This window comes from Sabethes cyaneus, chromosome 3 (genome assembly GCF_943734655.1).
Source record: "Sabethes cyaneus chromosome 3, idSabCyanKW18_F2, whole genome shotgun sequence".
NCBI lineage: Eukaryota > Metazoa > Arthropoda > Insecta > Diptera > Culicidae > Sabethes > Sabethes cyaneus.
The window spans coordinates 244445296-244471440 of NC_071355.1; the positions used below are offsets into that span (position 1 = coordinate 244445296).

At 39.2% G+C, this 26145-nt stretch overlaps 1 protein-coding gene across 1 annotated transcript in view; it reads right to left on the reverse strand.

The window, feature by feature from the left end:
• The window catches only part of LOC128741631 (beta-1,4-glucuronyltransferase 1), a 202217-nt gene that overhangs the window by 30705 nt on the left and 145367 nt on the right, over positions 1–26145 (reverse strand). Inside the window, exon 3 of the mRNA XM_053837586.1 lies at positions 11463–11745. The gene's annotated coding sequence lies outside the window, so the exon portion shown is untranslated. The remainder of the gene's footprint in view (positions 1–11462; positions 11746–26145) is intronic.

The following is a 26145-nucleotide window of genomic DNA, read 5'->3' on the forward strand; positions in this document are numbered from 1 at the left end:
CCACATTGTACCACCTTCATCAGTCAGCTCAGCATATTTGTATATTTAATGCATGGCTCGTAGTTCACCACTCCTAGGAGAACTAGTGTCCTGTAAAACGTCAGTTTTGTCCGAACTTGCAAACTACGGCACTTCAACAATAAGCCCGATTTACGGCTGCTGCTCATTGTATCACTTCGTGGCATATATCATTGTTGAAGGTCAGGAGCGTGCCAATGAATATGAATTTCTCCACTACTTCATATCGTTTCCCATCTCTATCCAATAGCAGGTTAGAGAATGCATCCCCTTGCTTAAACGTTACGACACCGGTTGAGGTCTCAATCACTATTCTGACGCATGATTTTGATCCATTCAGCGTCGCACGAATTAGCTTGGCTAGTTTCGTCGGAAAGCAACAGCGCATTTCATTTAACTGCATCGCACGCTGCCTTAAAGTCAACAAACTGATGATCAATCTGCACGTTGTATTCCCGGAACTTCAGAATCTTATATATAAAAATGGATTTCTGTCTGTCTGTCTGTCGGTATGTTCCTTCTAGAATCGAAAACTACTGAACCGATCGGCTTGAAAATTTGCATGTAAGGGCTTTTGGGGCCGAGGAAGGTTCTTATAATGGTTAGAGACCCCTCTCCCCACTAGGAGGGGGGACTCCCATACAAATGAAACATAAATTTCTGCATAACTCGAGAACTAATCAAGCAAATGGAACAAAATTTGGCATGTGGGTGTTTCTGGAAACAAGAATTTTTTCTATGGTGAATTAGAAGGGGAATTATGACCCCTTCTCTTTCAAGAGGGGGGGGGGGTTCCCATACAAATGAAATACAAATATCCTCATAACTCGAGAACTATCAAGCAAATGGAACTAAATTTGGCATGTGGAGGTTTTCAGAGGCAAGAATTTTTTGTATGGTAAATTATGACCCCTCTCCACTTTAGGATGAAATAATAACTTAATATGAAATACAAATTTCCTCTTCGAGAACTAATCAATCAAATGGAACCAAATTTGGCATGGGGAGGGATTTTTGAAGGCCAGATTTTTTTCTATGATGTATTAGGACCCCTCCCCTTTTCAGGAAGAGGGGCTCTCATACAAATGAAATACAAATTTTCTCATAACTCCAGATCTAATCAAGCAAATGGAACCAAATTTGGCATGGAGGGGGGGGGTTGGAGGCAGGAATTTTTTTATGATGGTTTGAGACCTCTCACCCCTGTGGTAGCGGAATAAGGACTCTTATACAAATAAAACAAAAATTTTCGCGTAACTCAAAAACTAATCGAACTCGAGAAATTTTAGACTTTTTCATAAAACATTAGTCAATAACAAGACCCCCAAAAACTATCAATAATAGCATCGCTGCCGTCGGAAGCGCCGAACACTGCGGGGGGAGGCAGCCCCCTGTAGAGATCACCTCTATCTAGGTTTTTTTTCCTAGATCTACTGACCTCTATTATTTTCCTTCAGTTGGGTCACCCCTGCGAAATGGTACTTTCTACGAAAAGGTTCTCCGTGAAATGGTACATCCCGCGTAAGGTTTTTCGCGAAATGGTATTCTGCGAAACTCTATATTCCGCGTTATGGTCAACCGAGAATTGGTGCTCCGCAAAATGGTATTCGGCGAAATGGTTTGTAATGATGGCGAATATTTAAATGCTGTCCGCTTTATTTTATCAGGCTAAGCAATGGGGGGAGTTGTTTTCTACTTTACTGTGAGGAAAATTTGTATAAAAAAAACCATGAACTCCTCAGAAACTTGTAAAACTCGAGATTTTGATAAAGATCATCCGAGATTCGCGATTTATATACAACACAGTTTAATTTGTGGCAATACGAAGTTTGTCGGGTCAGCTAGTAGCGTATAAAACTCTGTGCTGGGCCCTTTTGTGATGTCAAGAAAGTGTCAGGGAGACCTCAAGTATCAGTTCTACCTGACGAGACAGGCAATGTCGCCCACTAAACCACAGGTAGAGCCCCAAGCATAGCCGTCAAGCCTATGCCCGCAGGCGGAGGCGTTCCGGCCTTGCGCGAACTCCACGAACTGACTCTAAGATCTCTCTGCCAAAGGCCGGAATGTCCTATTTGATGATGATTTGATGATGACGATGATGATGATAATGATGATAATGATCATGAAGAGAAGAGAAATGATAGATCGAATTTGTAAATGTGCTTTGCCCTGGACTTTTTGTACGACTTGACTTGTAAAATGTAGTATAGTGAAGAAGTGGAGGATTCATCAGCCCTGCCTAACATCGGTCTTCAACCGCGCACCCGCTATCAACTTTCCAACACAAGCAACCACAAATGAACTAATAGAAAAGACAACTTTCGGATGGTTATCAACTTATCGGAGCAAATTTAATCTTTCATCACCCCAGCATTTATGCACTGTCCCAAGAAACAATAGTAAATTACAAGTAAATTGAACGCAGCACAGCCTGGATGTTCGCGGTACGCATCAGAAGCTTTAAAATGTAGAGTCGCACCCGCCTCCCAACCATCGAGACCAAAGAGCTAGTGTAGTGTTTATAACGGAAATCCGTCGCCAAACCCCGAAAAACGACCGCTAGAAACACTATTATTGTATTATTGTAATTAAATATGTACAAGAATAGACCTAATTTTCCGATCTGCTACCTAAGCGCCTCTATTGTTACCCGTAATCATTGTAGAGTGCTCCTTCGGCATCCAAACCGGATCTGGTATCCCGCTGAACCTTCATTATCGACAGACTTCGCAGCCGGCTGTTACAGTACAGGACAGTTACGGGGCTAGTGCAACGATCCTATTGACTCTATCTAGCAGCACCGCCTAAACGAGATTCGAACATACGACGATTGGCTTGTTAGACCAGCATCGTACCTCGAAACCAACTAAGTGGCACTAGTAGACAAAGCACAGATAAATTCGCTAGTCCTTTATGACTGCGAGTCATGCACTATACTCGCGGAGGACTACATTATCTGGGTAGTAAGACACCTCAACAAGCATTTCCGTCACCTAAAACACCCCTTAAAAACGTTGGAACAATTTGCAGCTAATTTACCAATAAATCTTCACTAGCTTTGACAATGCTTACTTGCATCTAATTAGGGATAATTAGAGATTTCAAATAGAGTTTTGCAACAAAAAGCAAGGAGTAAAAAGTAAAAAAGTAAAGTCAGATTAAACTCTACAGAGGAAAAAATAAGGCGTACGCAGTGATAAGCAAGTAAGTAGTAAAATTTAAGGAACAAAAAGTTAGGAGTAAATAATAAAGAGCAAAAAGCAAAGAGTAAAGAAAGGAGTAAAAGTAAAAGATAAAGAGTAAAGTAAAATTAAAGAGTAAAAACGTAACAGAAAGTAGAGAATAAAAAGTAAAGAATAAGAGAACAAAATATAAAAGTAAAATCGTGATAATTCGGTTATATCTAAATCAAAATCAAACAATTATATTTTTTACGAAATGTTGATAGTATAATAAAATTCAGTTATCTCAGGGGAGACAAGGCGTGAAGAAGAAAGTGCGGAAAATTAGATAAGGACTTATTAAGCTCGTATAACGTTCCTCTTTACGCAAGTTGAGGGATCCACGGATCGAATCCTGCTATAATGGGACCCAATTATAACCGGATTCGAACCCAGCTTATGCCACAACTTTTACAAAAATTATGAAAGCTTTCTCCAAATGTCTACCAAATTGTTCCAATATGTTCTATAGTTCCCAGACAAAGGAAAAATAAAGTTTGAAAAATCTTTTTCTACAGGAGCGGCGTATTTTTGCCTCGACTTTGTTCTGCAAGCTACTGGAATAGATGTATAATTTTCAACTGGTTGGGCTCTTATAAAACTAGTATCGAATTAAACAAAAAAAATACAGATAGAATTCGTCATTATGGTACTGCTGATGCATCACCACTTAAAATAATTACGGAATTTTTAGAGAAAACTAACTTTAAGATGCAGAAAGCTCCATGAAATCCTCCTAAAACCAGTTAACTGGCACGGTTAATAATATGAATAACGCAAAAATAGAAAGACGATCCATTAACTATCATTTGGCTCAAACAGCCAACCATGTCGAACGAAAGCAAATGTTTTTTTTTGCTGCAACCCTTCTACCGGCTAGCTGCCACAGAAAACTCCAATCGTAATTTTTACCTAAAGATACAATCAAAAGTGATTCACCAAATTATCACATCGTTCGGTGGTGCGCCGAACGGTGACTAACTTCGAAGAGTGAGAAATGCGCGTTTTAACGATTCGTCACAGCAGCCGCAGCCAGCGCAGTCAAATCTCGTTCGCTTTGGCTGTCTGGCGAAAAAAATCGAGTAAACTAACTGCGAATGCGGCAATCTTGAAGAAATCATCGCACTGCGGGTTGCTGCTGCGCTATACGCCAACCAAGCCAAACCAAACCAAGCTGCTCTCTAACAAATAGAGACGCCAGGCAAACGGAGCACGACACAGAAGGACTGCTGCTACTTAGCTGCCTGCCTGGCCGGTAGAAAACATAAAAGATCGTGATAATGAACTTGAAATCGCACACGATGCACGTACGTTGAGGACCATTGCCGCACTCCATCTCGAGGGCTTCGGTCGGTGGATGTGCTCCGGTGGAGTGAATAATTATGGCACACTCTCCAAAAAGCCAGCACAGCAGTACCGGCAAGGCAAGTATGGCGAAATTTTATCCGCAGAGGTTGAAAGACCTGTTGCGACAAGTGTCTCAAAAAAAAAACAGAAAAGAAACTTACCCAAAATAAGCAGCTTGGATGGGAAAAGTCGACCCGATACCGAAGACAGTAGGTAGCAAGATTTATGCGGAAAAATGTGAAAATATAAAGTTACTGATAGAAGATATGATGGAAGGTCGATTGTAAAATCGTTTCCTGGAATAATAAAATATGCTTAACGGGGTTTTCGCCACCATAAAAGTTGAATGAAGACGATGATAATTTCCGGACAGGTACAATTCATGTTTCAATCAAGCGACTGATGTGAACTTCCAGCAGCCGCAATTTGCATTCATAACTAGGCATAATAAATTTACCATTGCTGGCACTGATTCTAACTTTCCCATCTGAATATGCACCGACGACGATCCGGGCAGTCACAGCCGAGTAGTGCACGAAACGCCTAATTACGCGACAAGAAACTTTGATCATTGCAAATGTCGTTTCCCACCACCCACCTGGATTGAAGCTAGTTACAAGCCAACGAAGACGACGGTTCTGCACGTAATCGGCAAGTGAGGCGCCAACTAATCAACCGATCTGACCGGGAAGCCTCACGGTGTGCATTACGATATACCTATATCTACCACCAGGCAGCTGAACCAGGTCTCTGCCTGGTTGTCATTCACACTCGTCGGGTTGTTGGGTGAAATTCAACACGGCGATGGATCATCGCATTGCCATGCTCTGATGCCTCCCCTGGAAAGCTGATTTATTCCTTTCTCAGCCCGGCACCAGAATGCTCAGCTCGAGACATTGACAAACGGGATTTATTTCAATTTTTAAACAGGTGTAGATTCACATCTTGCTAGGGTTGCCAGACGAGGTTGAAGTTTTAGTAATTTCCATTATGATCAATAGAAGTACTCAGTTGAAAATCGGCTAGTTAAATTCTCTTGAGTAAATCAACAAACTAACTAAGTTCGTGGTGTAAACAATTGAAAAGGCGAATTTCAAAACGAATGCGAATAAACAAAGCCAAAGGAATAAAATCGTAATGAGAGCCTACAAGTAATCGTTGTGAAAGATATGACATCATGGTAATTGCATAATCAACGTTTCTAAAACCATCATAACTTGATCATTAAATCTTTATTAGTTTATCATATCAACGATGAATTGTTGAATCATCATTATTAATTATTAGCATAGCCACGGGAAGTACATTTTTATCACTGATGACGCTCGTGGCACAGCAGCAATTTATTATTATAAATTCTACTCGAAATTTCTTGTGCACTTGAATGTAATTTGAAATGATCATACGCGTTTATGAGATGAGTTAATTCAAATCGTAAAACATGTAAACAGAATTTAAAATTAATCATTTGTTATTAAAGTTATTAAAGGCAGGAAAAAATAGAAAGAAAAGAAAAAAAATAATGTTACCGCTTAATTCTTCTACCTCAGTGGAATTAAACGGTAACATTAACTTTGTTTTGTTTTCTTTCTTTGCTTTTCCTGTCTGTACAGAATTTGTTTACATTTTAATTAAATCGAAATTACAATGATTCCAATATAATGGAAGTTAAATGCGGAAGAAGAGCAGCAAGGGTGAAATTTTACAAAATCATTCCAATTTTGTCGATTAACAACTTCTTAGACTGATTTTTATTGACAGAAGTGACCACAAATGGCTTGCGGTGAAACTCATTAACACAAAAAGTTTGGACAGAATCGCAATAAAGTCTCGATAAATAAAAATAAAAATGTGAATAATGTCCAAAGTACTTTCAAAGATTTGCAACAAATTGCTACCTCAGAGTCTAGTCGAATAAAAAATTAGTTCTGTTAACGTGCTTGGTTCAAATTATTTGGCTACTGGCGGTTTCCTGGAGTCAACTTTCAACCTAACCTAAGTCAGACAAAAAAGACGTTTTTCAAACATTGTCAGCCATTAGACCAAATGACAGACAGATTTTTTCCAAACATTTTTATTCTCGTTTTCCAGATTTTCGTAAAAACCGATTGGCAACGCTGCTTGTAGCACAAATAGAGGTTATCAACCCGGTAGTATTGTCACACGTAAGAGGAGCGCTTCCCAGCGAGTGCATCGGTTAAGTAATTTTTTTTTCGTATGTTATTCTCTACTTGTGCTCATGGGTTCCAATTCGTCATCCGATGGCTCTCATCTTGCATCCTTGGCTAATCCCACTCGGACTTTCGTAACACTTTGGAATACAGAGAAAATAAACCCACGCTGGAGGAGCCTTGAGCTCGACCCAAACGACTCAAGTTTCAAGCAAGCAAACAAGCTCGTTACATGTAAACTTTTTAGTTTTTTACAGCGTGTACATTTCTATTCGGATAGAGATTGACGGTGTGGTCAGTAAACATAGCCTAACCGTCAAGCACCTTCTGGATTTTGGGATTGGCTGATTCAAAGATTCAAATGTTCAGCCGGCAAAGCTACGGGATTGCAAGCAATTGTATAAAGTAACGATTGACATGGGTAACATCCCAACAGAAACGTTTTGAACAATTTTCGCCGGATCTGCTCCACCTCTACCTGCGGGGACGCGCTTCATCCATCTTTATGCCTTTTTGTGCTGCAGCTTATCAAGTACCTTAACAGCAAGCAGTAGGGTCATACGAACACCTACCGTTGCATAACGAAACGGTGCGGCAAATGCGGGGCACAAAGTCAATACCTGCGATAAAAGTGCCGGAAAATACCTCTATTTTGAGAAGATCTGCCAGAGCTCTCGGCACGTACCTTGTACAAATTGCAGGTTAATTGTAGCAAGTCTCCAAAGAAGTGTTCTAAACACCAAAACAGGTAATCAGAATGTATTAAAAACTTTGGTTTTAGTGATGGTGTTTTGGTCATCGGGTTACTAGTAAACTAGTTTATTTGCTGTCTAGGCCAACGTTTCAAGGACTTTATTTCCTCTTCATCAGGGCAAAAACATATTAAACTGTTTTTGCCCTAATGAAGAGGAAATAAAGTCCTTGAAACGTTGGCCTAGACAGCAAATAAACTAGTTTACTAGTAACCCGATGACCAAAACGCCATCACTAAAACCAAAATTAGTATCGTTGGTCAAACAAATCGCTCTGTATCAAAAACTGACGATCCACCTAAGGGACTTTCTATTGCCGATGCTGAGAGGTCTAGGAAGAGCAGAAATTACTCCTCCTCATACTCCCCAGGAGGGACTGAGCCCTAAAATAGAACAACATACTAATAAGTAGTTTGCTCATTCAATACTGCAAAGTTTCAAAATGCGGAGTACAGAGAAATGTCTGTCCGATATTAATACATCAAAGCAGACAGGCAGTCAGAAAGACAGATAGACCGGACAGACAGACTAGACAGATAGACAGGACAGACTGGACAGATCGGAAAGACAGACCGAACAGACAGACTGGACAGACAGACAGACTGGACAAATAGACAGACGGACTGGACAGATCGGAAAGACAGACCGAACAGACAGACTGGACAGACAGTCAGACAGACAGACAGGACAGGACAGACAGACTGGACAAAGAGACAGACAGACTGGATAGACAGACAGATTGGACAGACAGACAGACAGACTGGTCAAACCGACTAGACAAATAGACAAACAGACAGATCGGAGGGACAGACAGACAGTCAGGTCGGACAGCCATACAGACCGGACAGACAGACAAACAGAGAGACTAGGCAGACAGACAGATTAGACAGAGAAACTAACTGGACAGACAGAAAGACTGGACAGACAAACAGACAGACAAACGGACAGACTGGACAAACAGACCGACAGACTGGACGGACAGACAGACAGGCTGGACAGACAGACAGGCAGGCTGGACAGACAGACAGACAGGCTGGTCAAACAGACAGACTGGATAGACAGACAGACTGCACAGGCAGGCAGACAGGACAGAGAGACAGACTGCACTGTCAGACAGACAGACCGAGAGACTGAACAGACAAACAGACAGACCGGACAGACAGACTGGACAGACAAGACTGGACATACAGACAGACAAACAGACAGACTGGACAGACAAACAGACAGACTGGGCAGACAGACTGGACAGACAGCCAGACTGGACAGACAGACAGTCTGGGCAGACAGACAGGTAGACAGACCAGACCAGACAGACCGGACCGACAGATCCGACAGACAGACTACGCAGACGAAAGACTGGACAGACAGACTGGACAGACAGACTGGACAAACAGACTGGACAGACAGACCAACTGGAGAGACAGACTGGACCAACAGGCAGACTGGACAGACAGGCAGACTGGACATACAGAAAGACTGGACAGACAAACAGACAGGACAGACAGATAGACTGGACAGACAGACAGATAGACAGTCAGGTTTCAGGTCTTGTAGCATCAACGATACTTAGGGCCCTCAGTTTTAATTTCAAGAGAGCGATAACAAGTGAAAACAACATGCTTTCCGGTGATCGATCCAGTCGAACGGCCCTATTGTTTCTTTTCCCGAAGTTTTTTGCATTGCATTTTTATCACAACATCATCAATTCTGTCATTTATTATGCGAATGATACGTTCTGTGCAATTGGCCTCGAGGTATGATGCTGGCCTAATAACTCATTCGTCGTTAGTTTCGAATTTCGGCTTGGAGAGGCTGTTAGAGTCACAGGATCGTAGCAGCTGGCCCTGAAATTGTCCTGTACTCTAACAGATGGCTGCGAAGTCTGTCGTATAAAAACAAAAGGTCAAATTTCGATAACGGAATGTAGCACCTAGGCTTTACTTTACTTTGCTAATATAATAGTCTTATATTATAGACCATAGTCTTATCAAATGACAAATGAGATGGTATAACAAAGGTTCCTTTTACCAACAGGTGGATTAAATTGGGTTTTTCCCAAGCTGCTTGCGCTGCATTATTATCATAACATCATCAATCCTGTCATTTTTATGAGAAGGATACGTTTCGCGCATAAATTCCGAAATATGCATAAAAAGCCTCAAAAATTCCAATATTCACATAACAACCGAGTAAATTCCGAAATTCGCGTAATAAACGCTTGAAAATCGACTTCCCTGTACAATTATATTTATTATGGATTTATAAACATTGTCATTGTTTATCCTTTGACCTTTTCTTTTTTCGGGTTATCCACCTGGTCGTTTAATAGCGTATAAAACTCAGAGTGGTGAATGAACACTAAAGTTTAAAACCACTCTTTAATAAATCCAATACCAATACCGTACAAAAATCTAAGCCGGGCCCTCTTGTGTTGTTATAATTAGAGTATGCATAAGAGTGTGAGAGCCTATGACCGGCGGCGGTGGCGTTCCGACCCTGCGCGGACTCCAGGAACTGACTCTGAGATCTCAATGTAATTTACTGGCATTTACGCGTTCTCCCAAGACAGGTCTACAAAGTAAACTGAGCGCAGCAATACGGGGGCGTTCGCGGTAGTCGACAGAAGCTTTAAACTATAGAGTCGCACCCGCCTACCAACTCTCGGGACCAAACAGCTAGTGCGCAGCATTTATAGCGGGAATCCGCGGCCAAACTCCAAAAACTGATCGCTACCAAACGGCCCTCCACTGTCCAGCAGCATAAATATATGTTTGCAACTGCGTTATATGTTCGAATAACCAATCAGGTCAACGGTAAGACGTCGAAATATGTTTCTCTCCCTTTATAAAATTACCGAAAAAATAATTGACCTAGAAAGCCCTTGCATAGAACAACACTTAACCAATTGAAAACGAGAAAATTAAAATTATTAACAAGCAATAAACAAGCTCATTCACTTAATTGTTTCCTAGTAGATTTCACAGTTTCCCACCACAACGATTTAAGTAAGCCGACATATAGTTTTCCGGTACTAAATTTCCTCCACCATTTGCACTTTCCATGTTCATTGCCCATGCATGCACGTACCCACTCAGTCAGAACACATTTCGTTATTCTACTTATCGCGACGATATTAGGTTTTCATTAACATTACACGCGACGGTACAGATATCGCAACCTCCTGCCTGTTTGAAACGAAAATCTTAGCTAACCAACTTCGAAAACAAAGGCTTCAGGCTTCGAGGGCACTTTGGCCTAGCAGCAGGGTGGCACATCGTGCCATTGTAATCAACAAAAAACATAATAATTTTATGACTCTCTGTCTGGATGCACTGAGGGTGGCAGAGGTGGCCTTAGAATATTTTCAACTACCTACCGGCGATTAGACGACGTTGACGAAATATAAACTCCAGCACTCAGTTTCTCATAAATGAATACCATTATTGAAAGGTTGCCCGGCGGCCTAAAATTTGTCGGTCTCGGCCGGTATGGTCCACAACCAGCGCAATGATGAAATAATTAGGGTTAAAATTGTATGCCAAAAAGAAGAAAAAAACCTTAAGTAAATGAGAAGTTCGTTGTGATGAGCTTGTAAGCCGTTGTTCGACGGGGGAGACTCAAGGGGAACACAAAGATAGGAAGGGCTACTGCAAACAAGACGCCACCGCCCAATGGAGTGTGCTGGTTTCTGCCAGTTGAAACCGAACACTGCAGAAAGGTGAAGTACATCAATCTATTTGAACAGCACTTAGCTTGATTGAATGTTTGTACTTATCAATACAGTACGAAATGCTCTTGAAACGGGAGGACAATATTTGCTTTTAAACATGCGAAAAAGTTATCGACATCAGCGCAGATGGAATAACGGAATCCTTAAGTAGCGCCGCGATGGTTGGTTTAAGTTAAAATCCCTCTCAATGATAATATGACTAAATTTTCAATTCCTAACTCACCTCCTCCGACGGATCCAATTTCCGCTACGCCTAGCCTTTCGTTGGCGGTGCCCTTCGAGGGCGCATCGATTCGGTCCGTTTGCCGGAGATGGTGTGGCAGCATCTACCGTTTCCACCCGGTAACCGCCGACGGTATGCCACCGTCGACAATCTCGAAGCTCAACCGGCCGCAAATTGCCGCGTCGCCGTTAGCGGCTGTGGTGCATCCCGTTCACAGCAATGCTAATATGAGACCCTGTGGATCCCTGGCGAAAGGCAACGCACACGATAAAGTTACAACGATCTGCAAAGGAACGAGAATAAAAGAAAATGAACCGAAGGGTAACGAGATAGCCATTAGTGTCATGTGTAATGAGGATGGCACCTGCCTGCCTGCCGGCCTGGGCTGAGCTGGCTAGGATGCATGCATGTTTGTCGGTATTTTCTTTATTCTTCTGGAGTGACGACACACGTGCATCGGTCCGGTCCAGGTAGGCAGCCAGCATCATCGTCGTCGTCGTCGTCGTCGTCATAATCAACGTGCCTGCGCGCAGGAACGGAATGTGTCACCCCGGTCGGTCGGTCTGTCGGTCGGTTGGTCTGTGGGTGGTGGTCGGGGAAAGATTATGCTTTTTATTACCCCATCCGAAGTGCACACCGTTTGTTGTGTAATGAAAATGTGCCTTGCAAAGCAGCCGAGACTCGGAGAGTTAACGAGGATAATCTGGTCGCGCTCTGTGTGTGGAACGCCCCACAAAACACCTGAGCGACGTGATTTATTGTGGCTATTATGTTGTTGCCTTATTAATACACTTAGTTGAATAATAGTGGAGACGGTTGCACCCGCGGTCGTCACACTTCGAACCCGGAGAGTGTCTTGATGTGATCCTCCCTTGTCAACAGCAATTTACTCGCTCTACTGGCGAGGCAGCTGCTGAGATGTGTGAAAGAAAAAGTTCCAGCTTAGAAATAAATGGTTCGAGGTTTTCCGTAATTATTGCAAAATTTTACTTCGAATCCAGAGGAGATAATTGCCACCGGGTGTGGGGTAGAACTATCAATGTTCGGAAAATTAAACTTGACAGGTAAGTGAGCCAGGAACAATGGCAGTTGAAGTAGGTCTTTCATTATTATACTTTGCGAACCAATGAGTAAGCTTTTATCAGTATCTTCGCTGTAAAACTGCAAAGATTTAATGATGGAACAAAAGTAGATTAATTAGTTTTCGTTTCGCCCCAGTTTCCTGGAAAATAAAACGAAAATCGTTAAGTTTAAAGCTTTCTGTTGTAAGAAAAGTGAAATTTATTTGCTACGTTTATTATAGAAATAATATAGCGCTGTAACTTGAATAGCTTGGATGAAATAAAAATATTAATAATTTACACCGTTCTGTGGCTGCACTGCACACAAATAATAAACCATAAAATATCAAACACAATGCTGATTACACCTATCGGTGTTAACCCACTGTTGTGGTGGCTCACAAAAGTAATGAAAACTGATTTTATGTCACAATCACCGCTTTCAAAAGAAATCTTCTATAATGTATCTCCGCCTATTCATCACCGATATAGGCATGATATAGAACATATAATTGACTGTTTAGCTAGATTGCTGACTGATAATTTCATCGCCATAAAAGACTCGTTTTCCATTGGCGGTGGCATTGTCGCAATGAAAGAAGAAACGCGACCTTAATTTGCACCTTGCAAAATCACACACCAATCAGAGTTTGTTTCATTTTCAAACGAATTGTTTGAGCTTTTTCAAATCGACAATTACTCTAAACTAAACAAAGATTTATAAAAGACTAAATTTAAAAATCATAAACCAATCGTCCGAACACTGGACGTTTCAAAGGGCTCTAGTCCGCCTTAAAGAACTCCCCAGAAGAACTAGTCCCACCCCTAAGGCAACTCTGGAAGAATACAATGGAGAAAGATGACTTCCACTTAAGTAACAGCTCTTTTACACAGACTTCAATATGCTTTTGACAGTATAGATATATGTACCTTAGGTCATTGTACTTCAAACTGCAAAAATTTGAAATGGAAACAAAACTTTTAAAATGATTGCCCAGTTTTATCTAACAATTAATTGCAAAATAGGTTTTTCGAGTAACCCCAGCGCTACTGGGGTTCTTCAAGGTTGTCACCTAGGCCCTTTTCTGTTATTATTAGCAGATAACATTTTTTCTACTTAAATCCAGACAGCATGAAGCCTTTATATGAAATTCCATAAAATTCTCATCGCTGAAACTTTAAAATAGGACCAAAATAGGACAAAATCAGAAGAGCCAAAAAAAGAAGTCCATTGACATGGCTAACAAGCGAGCAAATTTTGCTCAGCAAAAGATTCTATCACGGTTCTGCCACATAACACATGTCAATTAAATCTGAGCAAAACACAGTTGATACAATTAAACCGATCTCCATCTAGAAGAGAACCAATTAAGCGTTATGGTTATTATATTGTGACTATTTCACAGGATAGTTTTACTAGCAGCTCGATGCTCATGTGCATGACAGAACAAACAGATCATAATCGTATTTTCGAGCCATTAAACAAAGATTAATCATTATTTACGCCTTGCAAGGTTTGCATTCAGCTTTTTGTTTTGACGTAGGACGTAGGTACGTCTTACGGCAAGGTTTGAGATAGGGTGTCATTCCAAAAAATCTTTCTCGAAAAGTGGTCAGGTTTTGAACGCTAATAGTTTAGTGGTTTCCTGATCGATTTTCAATATTCTTACACCAATCGACCGGAAAATTTTCTAAGAATAGACCCAAGTGAAGAAAAGTATTGATTCTTGATGATGTTGAACTATTGAAAAATTGAAAATAATGAACCTATGTTTTACCAGAATTCTCGCTACGTGATTGGTTGTTGGACAAGATGACTCCAAAGTGGTAATGCGTTTTCACGCATCGGGTTATAATTCAGTCAATTTTCAATAGATTTCCAATATATATACACCAATTGATCGGAAAATTGATTTGGAAAATATTGACAATATAGAAAACTATTGATTTTCAATGCGCGTCATTGAAAAATTGAAAATAACTCTAACTCGGTCGTATTAGAAATTGTCGCTTTGTGATTGGTTGGAATAATTTCCAATTATTATCGACCAAGTCTTGGTACAATTCAGGAATCAACGGGAAAGTCGATGGAAAATTCCATTTAATTCTACTATAACAAAGTTCCAAGAGAACTAAATGAAATTCTACCATTTTTCCTTGATTGCTATTTGTCTTGATAATTCCTTATTGTGCTGTACCACCAACGGCAACACGAGCGGTACCTCAGTTAGTTTAATTTCAATAATCGTCACATTTAAAAATTGTTTGTCGTGAATAAGTGATAGCAATTAAAGCCAAATTAAACATTAATTCGCCACAACAAACGCAGGAAAACGCATTAAAACTAAACCCAATGTTTCGTTTTAATAAATACTGCTGACCCAACAAACTTTATTGTGATCAGCGACGAGCAACCATTTTTTTATATCTTCATATAAACAGTGTTAGTATTAGTAGTTATAGTGACATCTTTTGCATCTTCACATAAGAATTCGTTCATTCTTAAAAGAACGGTTTTCGGCAATTGATGAAACTTAGGAAACTTGGAACTTAGGGCTTTTCCCCGGTTTTCTTTAGCAACACAAATCCATCCGTCACCAATGCTACAGTAATACGTAGCTTAAGTTTTCTTTGGCAGCAAAAGGTGAACAGCTCACTGGTAACTTTGCTCTTTTGTTCAGACTGAAATTGAAATGCTCCAGTTTGTTCAACGTAGATCATGGAATGAAGGACCATGAAAAATAGGCGGGACCGAAAAGAGAATTACGTTAAGTGCGTTAGTGCAAGTTTATTGCAAGCTGGAGTTATGATAATCAAACAATCGGTCCTTTTAAGGGCCACACAACGATTGAAGAGTTTATTATATTTTCTTGCCCAGTTAATACCATAATAACACAGGCAATGAGGGAAAAGTTCAATTTTTCGCCGTTGCCGACGACCAACAAATGGCGGGAGAAAGTTTTCTGGTCAGGGGCGGCATTTTCTGACACTTCTAAAACGTCTGCAACTTGTATATGCTTTATTATCAGTATTCTTCTTTTGTAAACTGCAGAAAAGTTTTGCGCAAATTTTTCAGCTTTTTGAAAACTCGCGCGTGCCGTCTACCAATTACCAGAGGAAAAGCACTATTCAACGTAGAAACAGATCATGAAAATTCATTTACTATTTGGTTTAGTGTGACTTCGATTCGTTTTAATAAAATATATTCAATCAATTCATGGGTATAACTCCAAAATCGGTTCAGGATTGAACGTCTACAATGTTACTACTTTGATAAACGTTGCGTATGTAGCTTGTATACATGAAGAATCGTGTTAGCACATACATGGGTACATCCTACTATAGCTATAAAGAGACTTACGTCGTCCTACGTCACCTATGCAGTCGTGTCTTGTGCATCCCGCAGATTTTTTCAAAATTTTTAGTCGTTCATATCCCCTAAGCTTGTCTTCTTGTATCAAATTTACAGCAATGTTTCAGAGCATCTATGGTAATACAGTAAATTAAAAATTTGCGTGATGAACATTTACAAAATGTCAAACTTTGTCGAATTGAACCAGCATTCGTAGTCCTACGTGAGCCCCTCGTTCGTGCCTCTAGGCGCACAGACCTTCATATTTTTTTAATGCTTTGAAGTTACTGAATATTCTTCACAGATTCATTTCAAGTAAATCGATAGTCGTCTTTTGTAATTAAACCTTCAAAGTGAGGCTTCTAAAGAGTTTCTGTGTTGCAAAAACTTTAAAATTTACATTCGAATAAACCCTAACTATGCAGTTGTTAAGTCACACTTACCCTGGCGTACCTTCCCAAACAACAATTTAAGTTTTATTACGTTCCTAGAGTGGTTTGCATGACCTATTTCATAAAACCGCTAATAAACCTATGAGCTCCAGTAGAACCTTCTGACGTTCGCTGTAAAACTTCCTTTCGACCAAGAGACTCACTTTTCAGAAGGAATTTACAACTACTTGAAGAGTCAGGCCATACGCTCAAAGAGGTTTATTACGCTCTGCTGAACTGATTACGCTATTCGCTGCTAATAATCTAATCAAGCTTTTCACTTTGTTCGACAAAGCTTGCTGCGTAAAAAGTTAATTTATCCAGACAGCTTTATTAACTGGAAAGTATACAGCCGTGAACAGAAAAGGCAATATTTTACTGTTAGATCATCCTGATCGATTTGCTTTAAAGTGACCATAATGAAAAAATCCGAACAAATTACAAATTTTTAACAGTTCCGTACTGACGCAGTATATGCCCATTAAATTTTATCGTGCATATTGGAATAATAAGGGGTTAAAATTTACTCGCCATCAAAATATTGCAATTTTTGAAAATTAGTTTTTTAAACAAAATAAGGCCATTGCAAATATTTTATAAAGTTTTTGTCCTTCCGGTGTTCGGCCACTGAAGGGGGGGGGGGGGCGAAAAAAAACAAAGTGAATTTTTTAATCGAGCAAAACAAACATGGATTTTAAGGAATTTTTATTTAAGGTTTAAACGTGAAAACCGAATCTATTCTTGCTTATAATATATACGTTATTATTTTCTATGCAAAAATATACGAAAAGAGACAAAAACGAAGGAAATTTTTTTTGGACGATTTTCGGAAATTCCATTGTTCGAATTTCCATTTCTGTTTCGTGCTAGAAGCGTTAATTCAACTCGGAGACTCATTTTTCGAGTTTTTCAGACTGTAGAGCCCATAGACAATTGATTTTATAAAAAGAAATTTGACTCATATCCTACAAATTATTGTTTTGCCCCCCGATTTTTCAAGCCAATTTCCAAGGGGGGGGGGGGGGTTGACAAAAACTTTAAATATGATTTGCAATGGCCTAACTATATTCGATTACTGAAATTTAGTTTCTAGCAAAATCATTCCAGTTGTATTGTGACATAAGAACCGATTGATAATGACTTCCTTTCTGCAACTCACAGCTTGCTTTGAATTGATGAATTGTTGTTTGGCTCCAAAAAAAATGCTAGAAAACGGCAATATGGCCTCGCATAAAACATGATTTCGGTGTTGAGCTTTAATATTATTCATAATAACAGCGATAAAACAATCATCTGTTATTGTAACGAAAATACTCATAATGCAAAAAACAAAACGCTTTTTTTCATTTGAATGTGTCTACTCCCTTTGTCAGTTCCCCTCATGTTTTCTCCCAGCCACTTGTAAATCTGAATTCTACCCGGTAATCCCTATAAATCGACCATAAGCCTTCTTTACGTTTTTGAACCTCCCCTTTGTTAAAGGCCACCCTATTCCTCCTTTCAGAAAACCAGCAACTTGTACAACTGCTATCGTTCCAAATGCAAGAGGAATGCACCCTTTTACTCATTTGAACCTTTCTTTCCCCTTGTAAGAGACCATCTCGCTCTTTTGTTAACCCCCCCTGCGCTGATTCTTTTATGCCAAAGTACATGTGTTTGACGTGAATGACGTTTAATGAAAAACAGTTCAGAAGAAAGTTCCGGAACTATGGCGAAACATACATTCATACTCACGTTCCTCGTCCATCTGTCGATTCTTTCCAAGACTGTCAGTTCCCTCTTCTGTCACGTAGTTAATTAAGCATTGGTTTGCTCTATGAATATCCCTACAATGGAAACGAAACAAAGGGGGATGGAACCCCCCTCTATTCTCAAAGTAACTTGCACAACTGTATTCGGTTTAAATGTAAGACAAACACAAACCCTTTTACTTAGCCCCTAGTTAGCGCTCCCCCTTTTGGCAACCTCCCAGTCCCAGTGCTGATTCCCCTATAACAAGGAAGCTGGTGTGCCAAGTTTGATGAAGAACCGTCCAGGCATTTCGGAATTAGGGTCTCCCCCTTAGGGTTAACCCTCCAGTGCTGATTCTCTTATATCCAGGAACATGTGTGCCAAGTTTGGTGGAGAACGGTCAAGGCGTTCTGGAGTTAGGGTGGAACACGCAAACATACTCACGCCCACTTTTATATTTACAAGAGATGTTTCGCGCAACCAACCAGTTTTAACGTAGTAATATAAGCAACCTAAACAAATTTGCAATGCTTTAACGTTGCTGTATATTGACATACACAAATTTCTGTTATTTTGTGATTTTAAATCAAATTTGAATATATCCCATGAATATCCCACTTGCCCCGGTTAATGAGGCAAGTGGGACCTATCGCCATGGTTTTGAATATTATCCTCCAGATTTATTTCATGTAAATTTATTAAACCTTCGAACTGATACCACTGAAGAGTTCCTGTGCTGTAAGAATTTCGAGATAACCATAGGTACAGATTACACAGTCAAATAAACCCTAACTATGCATTTTTTAGGTCTCATTTGCCCCGGGGTACCTTAAATAAAATCTTATTAAAATTCAAATAAAACCAAACAGCATTAAAATTGTCATTTTGGTTACGCTAGTTATGAACAAAATCGGACCATTTTTAAATTTCGATCTATTTTTGTTTTACGGCATTGCGCAGACTTCTAATCAGTCAAAAGCCTACATCAGGATCAGAGTGGTGTCATCAGAATTAACTCCAATTCATATTATTACAGGAATGGCTTTTTTCATCACCAAGAGATCGAGGCCTTGGTTTCCTTGACATGGGGCTACATGCTCAGTAAATTGGGAATTACTCAAGCTTTGATAAGAATTGCCAAAGGGGCCGATTTTGTGACTCAAGTTTTAAATGTTAATTATATTTTTAAATTATCCATGTGATTTTGAATTTATTTTAACAATTTATTTCGATCAATTTCCATTTGCATCGATATCTCAGGTTGACCTTGACAAACTTTTTCATTTAAACTAACTTTAAACTATAACTAAATAAACCCTAACTAAATTAGAATAACGTTATCAGACTTAAAGGAGGAAAGAAATTGTTGCCAAGAGATTGATGGCAGAGAATTTAAGTCAACGAGGAAGGCAACGGCAACGACCAAAAAAGAAGTTCACAGTGTTAGAAATGAAGCGCATTTTGAGCAATATGAATAGAGATCGGACTGATGAGCGAAGTTAATTGGCAGATGAAATGGAACCTGAACAAAAATTCTATGAGAATGGAAAATTGAAGACTGAATTATTGAAGGACGCAAAATATGGGAATAAAACAATTAAAAACTGAAATGTGCAATGCAAATATTGACATTATCTTGATATGACTATGATCACAAGACCAAAAAGAGTAAAAGACCTTTTTTCGTCAGTGCCTAATCTCTCTAAGGATCAATTCGAACACCGCAAAATTCATTGTGACGTATTAGAAATTATAAAACTATAAAAGACTTTCTGGAAAGTTCCCAAATTTGCCGAAAAAGTATTGCAAAACAAAACAAAATTCAGTGGATTTGATAATGCTGAAAATTATGTAGATTTTAAAGTTAACCCCTAACTGAAGTTATTCGAATTTTTTTTACAAAGGATAGGACAGAAACTTCACTGAGTCCCACAAAAAATAATCAAACGGAGCCCAAAATTCACGGGTTGATTACGCAAAATTATTCGTTCACCGAATGTTTTTTATTCTCTACAAATCAATTGTGGTGTAGCATGTTGTGCCGTCTTGCTGAAACCACAATTCCAGGGCACTCAATTGTGGTACAAAAATGTCACCGGTCGATACAGTGCATCAGTCTTTTTCAGGAAGCAATAATGTTTAAGTGATGGCTCAAAAATTCTGTTCACTCCAAATGCGGCAAATTAGCCCAAAGCTGCTGAATGACGATAAATAAATGAATTGCTTGTTGACAGAAAGTAATATTTAAAATTCAATTGGAATTACTGTAATAATTTATGCGGGGGTTGTCTGGTACAAACATGATTGTGAAAAACCATACCTATCAATAACGAAACACACTTCAATGAATTAAAATAAAATTAATCTCCAATTGTTTGCAGTATGAAATTTTATTTGACTATGAGTTGGCACTTTTGATAAATAATTAAGTACTAAAATTTATAAAAGTTCATCAAACAGCATTATTTCTCCCACCAACCATAACGAATACCAGTCATAAAGCGATCAGGAGATTAAACTCCATTGTCACCAGACCGTATCCAGACGAACCGTTATGCGGCCCCATCCGGTAGAATAATCACCCGGCATGCCGCTCGTCGACCAGCCCAGCTGGTCCCCCGTGTGGTTCTATGTTAGGGAACCACTGACTGGCTGGATGCTGGGGGTGTACCACCGTAGCGTAGCATTATGGATGACAATACTGCAACTACTAGATTGTCACCCTTTTTCATTCGCAAATACACGTTTTGTTCAAGCATGTGTCCACTTTCACACAACAGCATTCCGTAATTAAGAACGGAACAACTGGCTGGGGGTAACTTTTCCGCCCTGGTTAGGGGATCAACATCGTTCAGCATAGTCGTTGCCCCAGCCAGCAAATGCACATTTTCATCTAGATTCCACCGGCCCGGAACCCGGTAGCCGAATCGTGTGTTCGGAGTTTCAGGAACACCGAACTGAATAATGTTTCGGGAAAAAGGGTTTTATTCGAACCGGACGAAGTTCTTCTCGTTCTGTTTGTATTGTTTACCATCGTTCCGTGCAGGAGATTCTGTCCGATAGCAATGACAAACAATCTTGAGGGAGGGCAATTGTGTAAAATAATTGCATTCGAGTGTCACTACACCGAAACGTAGGACCGGTTCTGCTGAATGAAAATCGATTATCCCACACCCGGCGAATGTGCTGTTATTTACCGAAAATGGTTGTGTACGGCAAACACGAACATTATTTAGCCCTCACTCACTGTACACGTCCGGTGGATACCACAAATCGTCCCTAGGCTGTTGAATGTTTTAAACCCATGTATGTAAGAACCTTGAACGAGGTTTTGATGCACGGATTTTGAACGACAAATAGCCTGCAGCTTTCGATTAAAACTAATTCTAAATCATGCAATAATTATTTAACGACAACACTAAGCCACCAGCAAGCAGCATACAAACCGTCTCAATGGGAAGCACTTTACTTTCAGCGCAATTTCATGTAGATCTTTCGATCGCATCTAGAAACAGTCACCATTGGCTGGAACTGGTTTGGCACGCGTTTCACTCCACGTTAATAATAATTACCGAACGCGAATGGGGCAGCCCCCGTGCGCGCGGACGATGATAAATATATGAAATCTAAAACACGGTAGTCGCGTGTGCCTCTCTATCTAATGAATGTGTGCAGCAGCACCGTTTGCAGCCACTGTCACTGTCACTGCTGGTGTTGCATTAGAATACGAACTAAAACCAGTGGCTATTGGTGGGTTTGCTTCAACCAGAATCAGCACCAACTGAGTGCGGCCAAGCCGGGTTTAAACACACAACACAGTTCGACGTGCCACAGCCGGTCGATTGTACCGAACACGTCCACGCTCACCGTCCATCGCATCAGGGGCGCACGCGGTGAATGGATGCCGCCGTTGTTGTTGGTTCGGTCAGACTGCATTAGAACTTAGCATAGGTTCTAGGGCGCAATAAAAACCAGCGAGGTAGCGCGATGATAATTCTCCGGAATGTAAATATCTCGACTTCGGGGTAATCTAGCAGCGAGCGAGTGGCGATTAGGTCATGAAACACTTCAATCTGATGAGTTATTTTTTTACTATTTCACCTCAATCAGAGTTATGCGTTCTTATAATCTAACTTAATCGCCGGAAATAAACTCTTTCGAGCCATCAGTTAATCTTCTTTTAATCCATAAAATTATGATTAAACAAAGAAGGTAAAGGATATAAACATAAACCCGTATTTACTTGAAGGTTGTTGTCCTACCCCTCGGCTGGTTCAAACTTGGCCCGTAATACGTTATCTTCATCTTGCATGTGCAGAAAAAATAGACCAAATATGTTTTAACACGGTCACGAACAAAATCAATTTAAAAATTAAATAAAATGACACAGAAGCTACATTGAAATGAAACAAATTAGAACAATAGTTCATTCATAATAGCATTAAATAATACAAAAATGATGCAAAAAGTTATATGAAAATGACAAAAGTTCCAAAAGTGCCACAGATGAAATAAAGACACAAAAATTATTTAAAAATATCACAACAATGACATAAGAGTGATACAAAATGGCAAAATATATGATCCATAGGATACAAAAAACACACCAAAATAAAACAAAAATAAGAAAAACTATGCAAAGAATTGAACAAACACTGACACGAATATTGTGTCGTACTGAACATAAATGAACATAAATACAGTAGGGTTTCGAATTTGGCAACAAATACGTGTCGCCAATGTTGCCAAAATCGAGACCGTGCCAAAATCGAGACCCTTTTTTTGATATGAAAAAATTGAACATTGAAATTGAGTGAATATTATTAATCAACGATTGCAACCATTTTATGTCTGAAAAGTTCGTCAAGAGCTGGTCCGTCCGGTGCAAGTAAGTTTTTGGCAACCTGCGGTAAGACGTCGTTCTGCGGCAATAAAAATATTATTGTTCGAAACATTCTATAACAGCAAACTTTTTTCCATGAACACACTGAGGGCATCATTTTTGCGTCATTTAAAGCGTGTATATGGAAACTGACTGATATTTAAGCATATTTTTGTCAAACTTCGTATTGCCACAAAATAAAATATGTTGTACATAAATCGTGAATCTCGGATCACCTTTGTCACAATCTCGAGTTTCGCAAGTTTCTGAGGAGTTCATGGGTAGTTTAATATATAAATTTACAATTTTTCCTCACAGTAATGTCGAAAACAGCTCGCCCCATTGCTTATCCTGATGAAATAAAGCGGATAGCAGTTAAATATTCGCCATGATTATAGGATCCCCTCTTCTTAAAGAAGGCAGGGGTCCTAATTCACCATAAAAAAATTCTTGTCTCCAAAAACCTTCACATGCCAAATTTGGTTCCATATGCTTGATTAGCTCTCTAGTTATGAGGAAATTTGCATTTCATTTGTATAGGAGCCCCCCTCCTAAAGTGGGGAGGAGTCATAATTCCCTTTCTAAAGAGCGAAAACGTGCTAATTCACCATAGAAAAAATCCTACCTCCAAAAACCCCCACATGCCAAATTTGCGGCCATTTGCTGGATTAGATCTTGAGTTATGAGGAAATTTGTATTTCATTTGTATGAGAGCCCCCCCTCTTAGGGAAGGAGGGGACTCTAACTAATATAAGAACTTTCCCATGGCCCAGAGGCTTCCGAGTCTATAAGGAATATACGGACAGACAGACAGAAATCCATTTTTATTGGTATTGGTAGTGGTAAAATTGGAAAATTATTCAAAAGTTGTACAAAAATCATAACAAAAATGACACACAACCACGCAAAAATAATTCCTTAATCACAACAAAAAACTATACAGAAATGACAAATTAATACAACGGCATAAAATAATACAAAAACGACATAAAACGGACGAGAAACAGAAATAAAAAGAGTACAAAAATAATAACATGCTAGAGATAACTTCAAAACGACACCTATATAACACAAAAAAAATGCAACAACCGTTACAAAAACAACAAAAAAAAGCGACAAAAACATAATAAAATAATTCATAGATAACACTAAATAGGCATAAAAATAACACAAAATCAATACAAAAATAACACAAAAATGTTACATAAATATATTACAAAAACAATACAAAAGAAAATACGGAAATGATAAAAAATATGACATATATAGAATAAAAAAATCGCAGCGAAACAAACAAAGGACACAAAAATAATACATAATACATAAAAGCATAACACACACAGGTCTTTTTTACACGTGGCGCGTTAAAAACCAATTAAAAAACCGCGTTAATTCGAAAATTATCGAAAAAGCCACTAGAATTTGCAAATTGCTAAAAAAAATCGCGTTAATTCGAAAAATGACGCAAGAAAAACGCGTTAATTCAAAAATTGCTATAAAAACCGTGTAAAAAGAGACTTGAGTATATATCCAAAAGCATATAATACGAATATGATACAAAATAATACAAATATAACACAAAAACGATAAAAAAATAGACAAATAGGGTATAAAAATGAGCCAAAAATTATATGATACAAACTGACAAAAAAATATAGCGAAATCAACATAAAAATTAAACTAAACCACATAAAAACTTACAAAGTTTTAGGCTTTTCTAGACTTGACAGAACAAATATGATTTACAGATGCTATAAAAATGGCTTTAAAATGGCACATAAATAACACAAAACAGATGCAAAACGTGTCATACCGAAAATCCCTAAAGTACCACAAGGCGACATCCATTTAGTACGTCACGCAAATTTTGAGGAAAATCAACCACCCCCCCCTCCATTGTCACATTTGGTAACATATTCATGACGCCCCCCCCCCCCCCCCCCTGAGAAAGTACGTCACTTCACGGCATCCCCCCCTTCATAACAAAAAAATTAAATATACATTCCAACCTTTTAATTTCAAGCTATCAATTTATTTCACTTCAATCAATTCATCAAATAACAAAAATGAATTTCAACAAATAAAAGAAGGAAAATGTTCGAGCTTATAAGTCATCGCTTCACAGATTTTGAAGATGATCTCCAATTGCTGCGATCGAAAACGCTTCCGAAGTCGCTGATGTGTCGTCGATTAATGTTTCGCGCATATCCACGTCCTTTACATCCATCCACTCAAATTCGTCTGATCTATAGAACTATAGTTGAAAGAAGCAAGACTTCCTGCTGACGTCTTGCAGCAACACGCCTTGGAAGAACTTTTCTGACGGATTTTGTCATTTGCTGTATTTTTTTGCAATCATTCAGCATTACTTTAGATGCGAAATTTAACCCGCAAGTGGCACAAACTCTATCCTTCCGGAAGCTTTTGAGAGAGGGGCAGTATAGGTTGTACAGAAGAACCTTAAAACCAGCCGTGGAACTTCGGTATGAGTTTAGGTTCATCGATGGAGGTCAGCAAGAATATCAAGAGGAAACATTACCATTGGTCTCTGGTAGCACCTCGTAGCCCATCAGGAGTTTATTCGACTACAATTTGCGGTTGCAAAAATCTTTTAGGCAGGACGGTACACAAAGAGTTCTTCAGTGGTGTACAGCATATTCTGTTAAGCTTTAATGGAGAGTTCATACTACAAAAATAAATAAGTCCTGTTTACAAAAATATGTTATTAAAATCTATCAGTACGTTGATTTTATAGAAGCCTTCAATAGTTTTATCTCAAAATGAAGTAGCCTTTTTATAAATCCCCGAATAAATTTTACATTTGAATTTTTTTTGTTTGATTATAGTCATTTTAACAGCTTAGGTCATTGGTAACTTCTGCGGGGTTGGGATTTGAACCCGGGTCCTCGACGTGAGAGGCGTGAATGCTAACCACTACGCCGGGATTGACCCCTGGATTTGAATTTTTTTTTTCTTGTGACGTCACATAACTTTATACCTCCCCTCCCCCCTACGTCACAAATCGTCACGTTTAGGTCAACCCCCCCTCCCCCCAATAAGCGTGACGTACTTTATGGATGGCCCCCAAATGACAAAAATAGTACAAATTGACAGCAAATATTTTATGCTATTTTAGCTACTGCTTATTTTTTATGCTATACCAGACAAAAAAATGACAAAACTACGATAACGATGATATAAAAAGCATACAAAAATTACCCAAAAA